We start from the raw sequence: 13,261 nt of genomic DNA, 5'->3' as shown, positions 1-13,261 counted from the left end.
ACCAGAACTGAGGGCAGAATCACCTCCCTTGACCTGCTGGCCACGCTTCTTTGATGCAGCCCAAGATACAGTTGGCCTTCTGGGCTGCAAGCCCACATTGCCAGCTCATATTCAGTCTTTCATCCACCAGTACCTCTAAGTCCTTCTCCACAGGGCTTCTCTCAATCCCTTCATCCCCCAGCCTGTATTGATACTAGTGGTTGTCCCGACCCAGGTGCAGGACCTTGCACTTGGCCTTGTTGAATGAACCTCATGAGGTTTCATGGGCCAGCTTCTCGAGCTTGTCCAGGCCCCTCTGGATGGCATCCTGTCCCTCAGGCGTGTCAACTGCACCACTCAGCTTGATATCATCCACAAACTTGCTGAGGGTGCACTCAGTCCCAATATCTATGTCACTGATGAAGATATTAAACAGTACTAGTCCCAGTACAGACACCTGAGGGACACATCACTTGTCACCAGTGTCCATCCAGACACTGTGCCATTGACCACTACTCTCCAGATGTGACCATCCAGCCAGGTCCTCATCCACCAAACAGTCCACCCATCAAATCCATACCTCTCCAATTTATAGAGAAGAATGTTGTGGGAGACCATGTCAAAAGTTTTACAGAGTTCCAGAAAGACAACATCCGTAGCCCTTCCTTTGCCCACTGATGTAGTTAGTCCATCATAGAAGGCTCCCAGTTTAGTCAGACAGGACTTGCCCTTGGTGAAGCCATGCTGCCCATCTTGAATCACATCCCTGTCATCCATGTGCCTTAGCAGAGCTTCCAGGATCTTCCATGATCTTCCCAGGCACAGAGGTGAGGCTGACAGCTCAGTAGTTCCCAGGGTCCTCCTTTCTACCCTTTTTAAAAATGGGTGTGATGTTTCCCTTGTTCCAGTCACCCAGGACTTCACCTGACTGCCATGACTTCTCAAATACCATGGAGAGTGGCTTGGCAACTACGGCAGCCTGTTGCCTCGGGACTCTGGGATGCATCTCATCGGGTCCCATGGACTTATGTTCAGCTTCCATAAGTGGTCATGAACCAGATCCTTACTTACAGTCAGAGGGACTTTGCTCCCCTAGTCCCTTTCTTGCAGTTCATTTTCCACTTGAGAGGTGTGGTAAGAGAGCTTTCCAGTAGAGATCAGCCTTCTACTCATCCCTTGTTACCATTTTACCAGTCTTGCTCATCAGGGGGATTACGCCTCCTTTGACCTTCCTTTTCTGGTTGACACACCTGTAGAAGCCCTTCTTGTCATTCTTTGTGTCCTTTGCTAAGTTCAGTTCCAGCTGCACCTTGGCCTTCCTGACCCCATCTCCGCACAACCGGGCAGTGTCCCAGTGCTCTTCCCAGGATACCTGTCCCTGCTTCCACCGCCTGTGCATTTCCTTCTTGCTCTTCAGTTTGACCAGCAAGTCTCCACTCAGCCATGTCGGCCTCTTGCCCTCCTTACCTGATTTCTTACAGCTGGGGACTGAGAGCTCTTGTGCTTGATGGAAAGCATGCTTAAAGATCTACCAGCTTAAAGATCTACCAGAACTCCTTGAAGAGCTGGAAGTTGGCTTTCCTAAAATTCAGGGTCCTGACTTTACTCTTCACCAATACCACATCCCTCAGGACTGCAATCATGTTCTACTGGGTATCATGTCTTTGAAAGCCGTTTCTAAAGGTGGAAGAAAAAAAAGGTATATTTTACTCATTTAGAGGAAGGCATGCTTATTCCAGGTACCTCGCAATTCCTATTGTCTATGGAGACAGTTTTTCCTCTGACATCTGGTGTGATAGTCTACAAGTGCTTTCCACCCTCTGAAATTGAGAGCCAATACATAAAACAAATAACAAAAACCTTTGCCTTTAATATAATTCCAATACAGTTTACAGTTCAGTCCACTCATTCATCTCTCATAGATGTAGTAACCTTTCTCACAGCACCAAGCGAAAAACGTCATCTGTCATCCAACATGACAAACCATTCTTTAAACATATTTATTATTAACAAGTAACATCGTACATATTTTTCAAAGCATGGCCACTCTATATATCTTACTCAGTTGAGTTCATGCTTCTTTATCAATTACCCTTGTACTAGACATTGCATGACAAGTAGAAGATGAATGGAAGTAGTAAAGCCAAACTCTATAAGCTAGACACAGCACAATGCCCTGATGAATACATACAGAAAGATAAAGACATTCTTTACTTTGAAGTTAACAGTAACATTAGAGTAACATAGCAGAACAGTCATGTGCCCTGAACACACCTTTAATACAAGCCAGCCATGGCATCCTTCTGGAGCTTAGTGGATTTTTTTCTGGAATAATTGATATTCACTGCGAGTTCAAATGCTTCTAATAGGGCTGTATTGCTACAGGATATACTTGAAGTGAAGCCTTTATAATCTCAGAATGAAGGTTTTTAAAAAGCACTGTTTCATCAGAAGTAAATTATAACAGGAATTGAAAGTTTGTTACTAGGGGGTGACAGTACCTCTAAGACATTAGAAAGACATTAAACGTCACTTTAGGAACCAAGGTCTACTACAAAAAGGCTCTGCATTTTCTTCGGTTTTTCTTAACCACATAAAAACTTTATGCATTACGTGAGTCAAACTGGGAACTTAGAATTCAGTTTTTGCCAGGGCTCATGGAAACCCACAGGCAGCCATATTAATCAAGAAACTTTGCACTATGACCAAGTCATTCACTGAGAATGCTTGCTCATATCTGGTGTTTGAATTCCCAGATATGAGCTGAGCCAAAGCATCCCTTCTTGCCTTTAAGCACACACTTGTTTAACTGCTTTTCTGCAATCCTAAATTTTCATTCTCAGTAGACTACCACAAGAAAAACAAATGTATTTAAGAATAAGAAAAGTCCAAACAACTCAAAAGCATTAGCTCTTTCCTTTCATCTCTTCAGTCACTAGGAATATTGCCTTGATAATTACTAATGTCACTATGCAGCCTATAGTCTTTAAATAAGTGATTCCTATACCTTTATACATAAGAATATGGTGGGAATGGGATTATTGATGAAGCAACAGCAGTTTAAAACAAAAGAAGTTCTGAAAATAAGGCACTTAAATCTTCTGGAAGGTTATCTCGGAAGCAGTAGAGTGAATATGTAAGAATTCAATGTTCATAAGCCAAAATAGTGGAAATAAAGAGAACTATTGATTCTGTTCACAAAAGCAGCACTTAGACACACTCATCTGCAACCCACACCCTTCAGTGGGAACACCACCAGACACAGAGTGATAACATATGAATTTTGGGTTTGACAGGACAGAGTATTTCTATTGCACATACACAAAGGGTAGGAAAGATGGGAGGAGAAGAGGCAGAGCAGAAGTCCTGATGCAACTTAGTGTAGGAGAATAGTCAAAATGACCAAAAAACTCTCTCTGCCAAGTCATCTGTTTTTATTACACAATTACCATATTCAGAAATGAGCTTAAAATCTTTCCTACCTCTTTCAAATAAGCGCTTTAAGCCTGTCCAGTTGTTTAGAGCCTACCCAAGATAGCAAAATCCAGATGTAAAATTAGAGAGATGGCATCTTTCTTAGCTACAGTGAGGTCCAAATGATCTTCGATAGTCTGGCCGCCACCCAAGTGTTCTCCATGTCCAAGTCAGAATATGACATTGGGACAGGTGTGGGTCTCCTACCTACACCTATGTACTATACAGCTGCTTCCAGCACCTCCATCATAATCTTCCAGCACTCTCCCATCACTGAGTGCTGCTACCTAGAAACTCTGGGTTTAAGACTCTGAATTCACAATTTTTGCTATGACTGCAGGGTGTGGGGAGTTTTTCTAACAATTCCACAGATGAGCATGATAAAGTTATATTTTTATCATATAAAAACCTCCTTCCTCATCCTGAGCCTTTGCCTTTTTAATAAAATTCAGAAAACTAATCAAAGCACTGAGAGAGCAGCATTAAGCTATGAGGCTTGAATTAAAGAAGATATATCAAGACAGTAAGAAAGTGAAACTATTTTAAAATAAAGCTTCTGGCCTAACTCTTCAGTAGTGTTTCAGCACAGCTCATCTTTCCATAGTTTCAGTGGATCTTCACAGTAGTAAGACATCAAGTTCCACAGTACCAGAAGGCATTTAAATCAGCTATCTGCAGAAATACTAATGATATCTTAAACAAGAAGGCCTAGACAGCCTGTCACTATAGATGTGATCAGGTCCAGCTAGGTATTTGCATAAGTTCTAGCCTTCCCTTCCAGTTCTTCCACTTTTAGAAGCTCAAAAGAACTCCAATATCTTTCAGCTTATATGTGAAAGACAGCAACACAGTGATTGATTAGCATTAGTATTACCCTGGGAAGCTATTTTAGGATGCTCTCCCAAACAAGCACATTGTCATTCATCTGAAAGTCAAAAGCAAACGTTATTAGCATACTTTAGAGGCACTATTTCTTTGCTATTACAAGATTTCTGAAACTTATTACACTATTCAGTTAGGACTCTGCAGAAGTTTGATATAAAAGTGACTGTTAAAGCATATTTCTCTCTTGTTATTCCTGACAACCCAATACTGTCATATGAGGACAGAAATATCATATTTTCTGAAACATTTCATCTGTACATCAAAATACTCACACATAGCCTCCAAAACGCTTGTTAAAGCCCAATTTAACAAGAGAGAGAAAAAACATAGCAACCTTATTCTGAATTATTTTTAAGTACAATTTTTTTTGTGCTTCCATCTTCTCACAGTATTAAGTTGTGGCACACGAGTGATGAAAGCACAAGGTTTTGAACTGCAGTTTTTCAAATTAAGATGAAGCAATAGTTGAGGAAAAAAAATGGACACTATTGGTTCACAATCAGAAAGAAATAACTGAAAATTCAGCTCATTAGAACATTATGCAAGCTTTCTTTTTAAAAGCCACATTGTTTCAACTGGAGACACTTAGTATGCTAAGAACCATTGGTTTCTTCAGCACACCAGACACGTTGTGTGTTTATAATGGTATTCCTACGCTCCAGCAGAAAAGCGAAAGTACTTTTTACTTTCTGTAAAGCCAAATGCCAGTGTAGTAAATATCACCCTTGTGTCAGCATAACTCATGCAGTTCTCACTTCCCAAAATCCTCGCCGTCTTTTGAACGATCCTAGAAAAAACGTCTGGATAGGGCACCGCATCAGTCAGATACTGTGGCCAGCACTAGTCAATGGCACAGCTAACACAAAACTTTGTCCTGCATCTTGCACACGTTGTGCAAGCCACGACAGCCTGCTTGGCTAACCTGAGCAGCTGATTGCTGTGTCCATTCTGACCCCTTCAGTAGTTTTAGCAGAACAGCTCTGCAAGAGGGAAAGGGAAACCAGATTAAGATCCAGACACAACTGTAGATGGGCAGTGTTACACCTAAACATCACCATCTGGCACAAGTCTTACTACAGTGACAAGAACAACAGATTTCAGAGGATGGCCTGTACATTGAGGTGGCAAAAAAAAAAATCTGTTTATTCAAGTGTTTCACTCTTATGACTACTTATTTTGTCATTCTTTTTGGACAAAGTACAAGCCGTGTCTTGCATGTATTTTAAATGTACTCAGTATCTTATGTCACTTTACCGTTCCAAGGTGATACACACCGACTAATAATTCACTATGTAACACTGTCTTCCTAAGCTTATTGTACCATACGAGGTGTAAGCACAGCATGCACCTTTTTATATGAATTTCTGTCTTAAGTGAACAAACCCTTTACCACATTAATTTTCATTTTACCAACAAATTAATGTAGTCACATATTGCATGACAGACAATCTAAAATTAAAACATTACAGTTACTGAACTCTCTCGTGTGAAAAGAAAATCTCCACGGTGACACGAGAATTCCCTTTGCAATATTATATCTAGGCATTAAATTTTGTACTCCTTGTGATTTGACAGCCGTTTAAGCAACAATAAACCATACAAATATATGTACCTATTAAATATGGAGGAGGCAGGCACAATCATACCTGCTACAGAGCTTCACCTACACTCTACAAATCCTGCCTTTTTGCTAGGTGCTCAGTTGTTTTCATTTTACATTTGGTGATCCAGTAAGCCTGAAAAAAAACTAAGTTCATAAATGCTACCAAACTCTGTTCAATTTTGGACAGGATAAAAGCACTCTGTGATGCCAAGAGAGAACTTCACTCACTGGTGTTTGCTCAAAATGCTCAAACAGCTCAGCTCTCACAACCAGAGCTTCTGAAAGACAGAACCAAATTATTTCTGCCCAGCCTCACATTTCATAAGAACTTTGCTTTATAGTCCCAATTTAAAAAATTATTATATTTGGAGTTTCACTGGATGTACCTCACTGAAAATTGAGTTTTGATTTAGCACTATCATTTTAACTAAGCACAACACTAAATGCAACCTGCAGTTCAGACACAGAAGGATTAAGGGTGATACAGCATCAGCTAGTAATGTGATGTTAAGCCTAAACATAGCTTTCCGTGTTGATGCTTTAAACACATTCATTTCTCCATGAACACAAAATTGTATACACAGCTACTTTAGACTTTTTCTTGCCATCACAATCAATCCTGAACTTCAGAAGAAAAGTAAGCATCTTGTTCAGGAAAGATTACCATTTGTAAGCAGCACATACAAGTACATGTTCTTCAGTTGGCAGCTAGAAAGAGATCAATTCTATGATTTGCACTAAAAGTGGAAGACTACCTTCTAAGTTGCCAATTGTATTTCATTTTTTAATAAACTTACTTAATGTTTGGGTGGGGTTTTTTTACTTTGTATTTTTTTTTTCATGCTTATTACTCCTTAGAAGAATAATTTTTTTTTTGCCATAAATATTGCATAGATACTTAAAATTATAGCACTCCACCCTGCCAAATTGAAACGCTGAGAGTTTTAAGTGCGGTTACTGAGGTTACAAACCACAGTAAGCATATTAGCACCTTAAGCTGATATGATAAGCACAGAAATGCCCAAAACATCAGGAGAGGTCCAGACACTAGCTTCAAGAATAGTGTTTCCTTACCTTTGCATTGAAGAGCCCCAGTCATAAGCCAATCTTGGCTCATGTTGGCTTTGCACTGAACAAAACAAACAACATCTTTGTCCTAAAGATCTCACAACCTGCATTTCATCCTCATTCATAATGTCCTAAAAACCAGTTGTCAAAAATTCACAGTTGGCATTGCTATTTTTTAATCAGTTCTTCATTCCCAACCCCCGCCCCAGTTCAACTAGAAGCATGCAAATTAGCAGTTCCTTACATTGCAGTGTAATTATCATGACTAAGACACAGTTTTGAAAGGTAAAGGGATTGAAGTTCCAAGTTCCCTGCTTCACAAAGGTAACTTTTAGGATGATTTGTTTCAAAGATAAAGTTAGAAGTAGGGTATGGAATCTTGAATCCTCAAATGTATTCATACATCTTCAATCCTCAATGTGACCATAGCTATAATTAATCTTTCTATATTCAGAATTAATTCCCTATGTTCTGTATGTCTATTAAAGCTTGTCTTTAGTTTTATATATTACACTTGCCTCCCTCTCAAAGTGGCGAGATTTATTATGCTCACTTGTTGAAAGACTTTCATTGTTCAAGCTATTAGTTTGATTCATCCTTAACTTTTTAAAGGTCAGCTGCAAACCCACAAACAGCTTGACAAACAACCAACCTTTGTAGATTAATATCAAATTTATGTGATATTATATCATTCTCACACTCTTGTAATTTGCAGCAATCTAGTTCACGGTGTGTCATTTAAAGATATGTAGATCTTGAATTATTCATCGCTTCAAAACACCAATAAATTGTTCAGAACTATCCTCCTTTCTTAGATACCTGTTCCCATTTAAATAATTCCAATTTCAAATACTCTTTTCAGAATTTAAAGTGATAACCAAGATCACATCTGAATCTGAGTGTTTATTTCTCAATTACTTAATCTCCAATAAAGTAGTTCAACAAAAAGTAGTCAACCTACATTATCTTTAGATTGACCATGTAGCATAAGTTAGTTACATATTGATCATGTTTTATTTAGATCTGGAAGAAATAAGAGTGCAGCATTATTACAGCATTAAAGTGGATATAATTGTCTTTTACGTGTGTGTGTAAACACATAGACACCCTAAAAGAAAATACACTGTTTTCCATCCAATAGTCATTTAACATGGGCTCTTGGTACAACTGGTGATTAGCAGATCACATGAAGAAAACATGGTGTCAAAGACCTCATGAGAATTTTCAGCTTACATTTCATAAAAATTGAAGCTTAATTTAGGAAGAAAGGGATGTGACAATGGTGAAAAAGTTGGCCCCATGCCAGGTCTGCTTCTCTGATTCCAACATGAGTCATTTGCTCTACCTTGGGTACTTTATAAGAAGTAACTCATTTTACCTTTTCAAGCATTTTCAATAGGAAAGCAATAACCTTTTCTGTATATATGTTCAGAAGGCAAGGGGGGAAACCACCACAAAACAAGGTTTTACTTCTTTGATACGTGACTTTCCAGGAGTAATAGAATACATATATATGTGCTAGCTAGAAAAGACCCAGGTAAGAGCAAATGGAAACTTGTCATGTAAAAACACCTTTACCTCTTCTGTGAGGATGCAATCAGTTGAATAATATTCAGGTTATTTACATTTAACAGTTTATTCATCGTTATACATATATATTTTTTTTTAACGTAGGGCCTTGCATCTGTGATTAGTATTTCCCATAGTACTTGCTTTCTGTTTTCAGAAGGCACTTGACTAGTTTCTCAGCATTGCTGAATGGATTATTGATCTCAGTTATTGTACGCTTGTGGTTAACACTGATCACTTCAGAATCCTTTGAAACTGCTGCATTTCTTCGATATAAAATTGATTTCTTTAGACACTGTGGTGTCAAAAAAATAAATCATTAAAATGTCTAAAATATCCACATGGGGTATACCAGCAACAACATCAGAATCGTTTGGGGAAGTCACACAACAGAAATAAATGCACGAGCAGCCCTGAGCTCTATTCAGCAAAGATTTTAAACACTAAAATAAACCACAGTGTCAAATATATGGCAATAAATGGCACCTTTTCAGCCATTCTTCACATTACCTTTACATGAAGCAACTAATTACTTCCAAAGGAAACATCAGTACGGAATTTCCTTGAAGGTTCATTGAAACCATTGCACACATCACTGACCTTCTCATAGGCTTACAAGCTCTTGCAAGTGCTCTATCGCATCCCCAAAAGCTAGGCTGTTATGAAACGAAAGGAGAACTGAAGACAACACATCAATACTACTGTAGTTCATAGGCTATTATTTGTTGGGAAGCTTATTTTATGCAGAGAAATCAGTTTCCAATCACACCCTTTTGTCACTCAGGAGTATAAAGATGAATGGAATTTACAAATTTACTAATGCACATTATCTTATGCCTCTGCTCTAAATTGTATGTTTTAATTCTATTCATTTTGAAGAAATCCTGGCACATACTTTCCATGCATTACAACTGCCTAACATCTTTTATGGAATGAAGAAACTTGTTCTCATTTACACTAGGAATATTTTGTAACATAAAAGGTAATTTCAGAGTTACTTAATTTCATCCACAGCAAGCATTGCCCTCCAAAATTGATTAATTTTATAGGAAATACTTGTCACCACCACTTTTTACCCCGGTACTCAAAATTGCTTCCGTTAATTTTAATTAAAAAAAAAACAATGCAGTGTCATGGACTTTTGATTTCACAGTTTTCTAAATGTCAGAAAGAGACCAACTTACTCAACATTACCAAGTTATCGTTGATCTCAATTATAGGCAAAGATTACAGAGACATGTTAAACCCTTGCTCTAGCTATTAGATTATGCCTTTAAGACCTGGTAACAATATGCTAAAGTTCAGCTGTGGCTTCTAAAAGATGTCACTTGCCTTCCGTTTTCTTTCACCATAAACTCAACCACAGAAGAGCTGACTGTCAAAAAAAAAATATATAAGGGTACCAAAGAAAAAGTGATGCCATTAAAGATACAAAGATACCTGTGATCTTATTTTCATTCAAATGCTAGGAGTATCTATTCACCTGCCATATCTGTCTGTAACTCCAGCTTGAGAGGAAATGAGCATCTCACAGGAGATGCAGCATGGCCAAGGACCCAAAAGTGTGAGAAACACCTGAATTAGCCTTCAAGATAACATGTAACATTTTCAAAAATGAAAAGTTTGGGGTTGTGATGTTATTTGTTTTATTCTTTTGCAGTAATGATTAAAAAAACATAGAGAAAAGTGGACAAAAAGAAAATTTTCTAATCAGCTCTTCAGGTAGGTCAGCTGGTTAAGAATGTTCATTAATTATATTAATTAATATTCATTTATTAGAGGAGAAACACCTTCACTTCTCTTTCAAATCTAGCAAATGTTGGCAGAATAGTCTTGGCTAGGTACTAAGGTTATTAATGATAAAAATGTGTCCTGAGGCTCTGGCAAGTATGTGCATATATTTCAAGCTGACTGCTGCTACAGAACTTGGCAGCCCAACTCAATAAAGACTATTGCTCTCCTCCAGTTCTTTCACTATCCAGTTCCATGCCTTCAAGGCTTTTAAACTGTCTGTTCTCCACTCAACATTGTGATAGTCTCCTTTGACAAGGTACCCTAGAATGGCAGCATTAAAGTGCAAAGAACACAACGTTAAGGAAAGAGGTTGCCTTGAAGGTCTGTACAGAGAAAGAAGCCACTTCCAGAAAGAACTATTACACTACTTGTCTGCAAACTGCTGCCACATCACTGTCCTATCTACTGTTCCAATTCCACATCCCACATCCCCCCCCCCCTTTTTTTTTTTTTTTAACAGCAGTAGAATTAATAGAGAGTACTTCTGGCTCAGACACAAGGAAGTTATGATCTTAATGGCTTATGCTGCCAAGCTGAAGCAGCCATCTGCCTGCATGCTTTTAGCCCACTTCTGTTACGAGACACCACCATTTAGTTTAATCTTCAATGTAAGAGCTAAATGTGAGATAATATGACTTAGCTCAAATCTAAAAATAAACTGCATTATCTCTCAATTTGACAGGCAAAGCATGCACCCACCTAATGGATAGCAAAGGTTAGCTGAAGGGAGGAAACTTGTTAAGCCATTACAACTCAATCATGCTAATGAAATGTTTAAACTAATGTGCTCTACAGCGTATCTGCAGCCATAAGTGCAGTTCAGGATGCCCTCATGAACACTTACTCCTGCTCAGATGGGGCACAATAATTCACAAAGTTGTGTAGTTCATTTGTGATGCTTGACAAATCATATAACATTCATATATAAAAATTAGCCCGATTTTGTTCTAGAAGAAGTCAAACAAACATGCACAACATCCAACCACAGACAACTCTCCATTTTTGAGGAAGCTACTAATCTGTGGTTCATAGACATATCTAGCTTGCAAAAGATTTATTTATTCTCCAAATCTGGGGATACTCTTTACAGAGCAATTAAATTAAAAACTACATCCAGGTTTACTGTACTTAGTACATGGTTCCAGGGTCACACCTCAAGTTCAATAACATTGTGATAGATCTCAGAATCACAGAATCACAGAATCACAGAATGTTAGGGATTGGAAGGGACCTCGAAAGATCATCTAGTCCAATCCCCCTGTCGGAGCAGGAACACCTAGGTGAGGTTACACAGGAAGGCATCCAGGCGGGTTTTGAATATCTCCAGAGAAGGAGAATCCACAACCTCCCTGGGCAGCCTGTTCCAGTGTTCCATCACCCTCACTGAGAAGCTGCTTCTTCTCAACTTTAAGTGGAACCTCTTGTGTTCCAGCTTGAACCCATTACCCCTTGTCTTACTGTTGGTTGTCACCGAGAAGAGCCTGGCTCCATCCTCATGACACCCACCCTTTATATATTTATAAACATTGATGAGGTCACCCCTCAGTCTCCTCTTCTCCAAGCTAGAGAGACCCAGCTCCCTCAGCCTTTCCTCATAAGGGAGATGCTCCACTCCCTTAATCATCTTTGTGGCCCTGCGCTGGACTCTCTCCAGCAGTTCCCTGTCCTTCTGGAACTGAGGGGCCCAGAACTGGACACAATATTCCAGATGAGGTCTCACCAGGGCAGAGTAGAGGGGAAGGAGAACCTCTCTGGACCTACTAACCACCCCCCTTCTAATACACCCCAGGATGCCATTGGCCTTCTTGGCCACAAGGACACAGTGCTGGCTCATGGTCATCCTGCTGTCCACCAGGACCCCCAGGTCCCTTTCCCCTACACTGCTCTCTAATAGGTCATTCCCTCAACCTATACTGGAACCTGGGGTTGTTCCTGCCCAGATGCAAGACTCTACATTTCCCCTTGTTATATTTCATTAAATTTTTCCCTGCCCAACTCTCCAGCCTGTCCAGATCTCGCTGGATGGCAGCACAGCCTTCTGGTGTGTCAGCCACTCCTCCCAGCTTGGTGTCATCAGCAAACTTGCTGATAGTACACTCAATTCCCTCATCCAAGTCATTGATGAATATATTGAATAGTATTGGCCCCAGAACTGACCCTTGAGGCACTCCACTAGATACAGGCCTCCAGCCAGACTCTGCCCCATTGACCACGACTCTCTGGCTTCTTTCCTTCAGCCAGTTTGCAGTCCACCTCACTACCCGGTCATCCAGTCCACACTTCCTCAGTTTTGCCGTGAGGATGCTGTGGGAGACGGTGTCAAATGCTTTGCTGAAGTCAAGGTAGACCACATCCACTGCTCTGCCATCGTCAATCCACCTTGTTACGTCTTCATAAAAGGCTATGAGGTTGGTCAAACACGACTTCCCCTTGGTGAAGCCATGTTGACTGTCCCTGATGACCCTCTTATCCTTGATATGTCTTAAGATGGCACCAAGGATAAGGTGTTCCATCACCTTTCCAGGGATGGAGGTGAGGCTGACCGGTCTATAGTTGCCCAGGTCCTCCTTCTTGCCCTTTTTGAAGACCGGAGTGACATTTGCTTTCCTCCAGTCCTCAGGCACCTCTCCCGTTTCCCAAGACTTGGCAAAGATGATGGAGAGTGGTCCAGCAATGACTTCAGCCAGCTCCCTCAGCACCCGTGGGTGCATCCCATCTGGACCCATGGATTTATGGATGTCCAGATTGCTTAAGTGGTCCCTAACCCAGTCCTCATCAGCTGAGGCAAACTCCTCCATTGCCCTGCCTTCCTCTGGGGCCTCAGGGGTACGGGAATCTCCATCTCCATCACATGCTGAGGCTATACAATATTTGGCTATATCTCAAAGA

The sequence above is a fragment of the Caloenas nicobarica genome, chromosome 2 (genome assembly GCF_036013445.1).
Source record: "Caloenas nicobarica isolate bCalNic1 chromosome 2, bCalNic1.hap1, whole genome shotgun sequence".
In the NCBI taxonomy this organism is placed as follows: Eukaryota; Metazoa; Chordata; class Aves; order Columbiformes; family Columbidae; genus Caloenas; species Caloenas nicobarica.
This window is presented reverse-complemented; position numbering follows the sequence as displayed.